This window comes from Melopsittacus undulatus, chromosome 4 (genome assembly GCF_012275295.1).
Source record: "Melopsittacus undulatus isolate bMelUnd1 chromosome 4, bMelUnd1.mat.Z, whole genome shotgun sequence".
Lineage (NCBI taxonomy): Eukaryota > Metazoa > Chordata > Aves > Psittaciformes > Psittaculidae > Melopsittacus > Melopsittacus undulatus.
In genome coordinates, this window is record NC_047530.1 from 94,066,603 (window position 1) to 94,069,476 (window position 2,874).

The following is a 2,874-nucleotide window of genomic DNA, read 5'->3' on the forward strand; positions in this document are numbered from 1 at the left end:
CTTGTTGCCTCTACATTTTTTGCATTTTTTCCCAAAAGTAACTATCCAATCACAAGTCTGAAATTTAGAACTGCTTCTGCATCTTGCTTCTGATACCACATATCTTTTTCTCTCTCCTTGTTCAGTTAGAACTATGCTGGCCTCCCTGTGAGCTGGGTTATTCCGGGAGGATTTTTAGTAACTTTTTTTTTTCACAACCCCATCTATGTGATTCACCCCCTTTGATTTCTCCTAGAAATCTCTGAAAAGATACATAGACTAAGAGGTCAATCTTTTCTAGGGTTTGGTATTAGCATGTACGAGGCTGCATACATGATGATGTAGACTTCTCATTCACACATTCACATTATCTGTTGGCAGCTGAGTAGTGAATTATCTAATTGAAGGAAAAAAAAACCAAACCAAACAACCTACTGCTGCAGGTAGGTATTTTCATGCAGTTTTATTTATTTATCTTTAAAAACAAAGTCCTGTTCTTAAACCTAAGCAGTTATTTCCTTGTGCTTCTTATCTAAGCCTCATTCAGTTAGCTGAAAGCTTTCTCCTCTTCTCAACCCTGTGTTACCTCTGTGTGTGGATAATGGGGCATTCTTCTAATCTCAACTTCTTCACTTTTTCTTTCAAATGCAGCTCCATCTAACAACAGCTTCCTTTTGCCACACAGCTCTGGATTTGTTCTGGCTGCATGAAGAAACTGTGTTGGTTGGGTTTTTTTCTTTTCTTTCCCAACACATCCAGAGATGAAAGGTGGCTCTTTATCTCCAAGTACTTCAAGGATTGACACACAGCCCCTAACAACTCTTGCTCTTTCTGGGTTCTCATTACCTGAAACAGATGGTGGAGGAGAGCTGGAATCCTGAAGGATGCTTTCCCTAAGGAAAGCAATTGCCTTTAGTGACAGCTGGTTAAATGTTAATTTCTGACTCATAAGACATATATTTCATTTAAAAGAACAAAAAAAATATTTGGAGGAAACACAACTTCTCACTTTCCTGCAGAATAAAAAAGGCTGAAACTTCTGGACAGAATTCTAAAATCAGCTTCAGAGTTTCACAAGTCCACTTGGAATCTTCACAGATACATTTATTTGTATATTCTCCTATATATCCTCACATAGGGGGAAAAAATAAATTACAGAAGGCCTGTGAAAATTCCTTTTATGTTAGGAACTCAAAAAATGCTACTCTGATAGCTAACAGTTAGAAACATGTCAAATATAGAAAGTATGCTTGAGTTAAGATGAGTTCTGCTCCGTATTACAGAACTTGCAGGTATTCTGGACCAGAGTCTCTTCTCATCCTACTGTGTATAGTACTTCTGGAATATCTGAAAGAAACTGGACAGTTCCAAACCAATGTGAAACTTCCTCAGACAACTTTTTGGAAGCTGGGATGTGGCCTGTCTCTTACTATTACAAAACTATGATCCTTCTCTAAAAATGAGACCAAATGTACTTCCTACTGTATGTATCCTAGTGTATAAATCCATTTAAAATGGCTTAAGTCTTTTTCAGTACACATAGCTCAGCACATCAATCCAGGTCTTGTGTATCTGCCACTTAGAAAATCAAGTGTTTGCAATGATGTCTGTATGATTTGAACAAGGAGTCTGGCCAAACTTCTCACTCCTTAGGTGAAAGTAACATTACTACATTCATTAAAGTAATTTTGGCTTTATATTTGAAAAAGTGGGGGCAGAAGTTATCCTGAAGTGTGATTTGCTGATGAGGCAATTTGATAATGAACATGTCTCTTCATCAGTGTCCTTATATCTGAAAAAGTAGATTGAGTTCTGAAACATACTTTGTTAACTTCATTCACCTGTGCTTCATCTGCAATATGGTGTGCAGTGCAAACTCAGTCCAGGAAAAGCATCTTGTTCTTACAAGTTGTTTTATTATTCTTTGAGGTTGCTGCAGTAATCTATTACATAACCAGTGCATTTTATATTAATACATTACTAGTAATATATTAATATAATTAATGCACTTATTCTTATTAAATTTAAAATATAAATATTGTTATAATATTTGACCCTGGTCCACTGAGGGAAGAGCTTTGTTACCAAAGTCAGGAGAAGTAGAATCAAATACTTCAATGAGCTGCAGTGGTGGGGAAAACAACTTGAATTAGAAAGAGTAAATTATTTTGATTCTTACACAAGGCAAGGCTTTGAACAATCTTAAACCAAAGTGATGACCAAAATCAGTAAATAAGCACAGATTTCTCCTACCATCATAGTTTTAAATTTATTTTTTCCTTGCTGACTTCAGAAAGGAAAGAAATCCCAAGAAGCTAGAAGAGCTTTCAAATAGACAGTAAATTAACTACTGAAGTGGAACAATAACTAGCCGTATATCAACACAAATGACCTGAGCACGGATAGAGTCTCCATCTAGATTAGAGAAGAGCTCAACTGATAAAGCCAAGAGAATTAAATAAAGAAAAGATGAGCAAAGACCAGTCAGCTCCTGAAATAAACTGTAATCAGGCACATTTGTTATGTTATGTTAGTAATATAGGACAGATCTTTATGTGATATAATTGGCATAGCAACACTGCACCTAATTGTGCTGCATGACTGCATGCAGAAGTAGATGTTGGTCCATGTGACTTTACTCATACTCTTATATTCACATTGGAAGTGTAACATACTTTCAGTGCCATAGTTGCTGGGCAAAGGCAACATTAAATTTCACAAAGTACTTTATTTTCAGACAATCCAGTAAATTAACATTTAATGGACATATGTTCTTTAATAATGAAGAGTGTTTCTAAGCATAATTCTTTGATCAAGCTTCTTATGAAATGGTTTATTTTTATAATAACAAAGTGGAAAGCAATGAATTATACTGAACTTTTCACCATTCTCAGG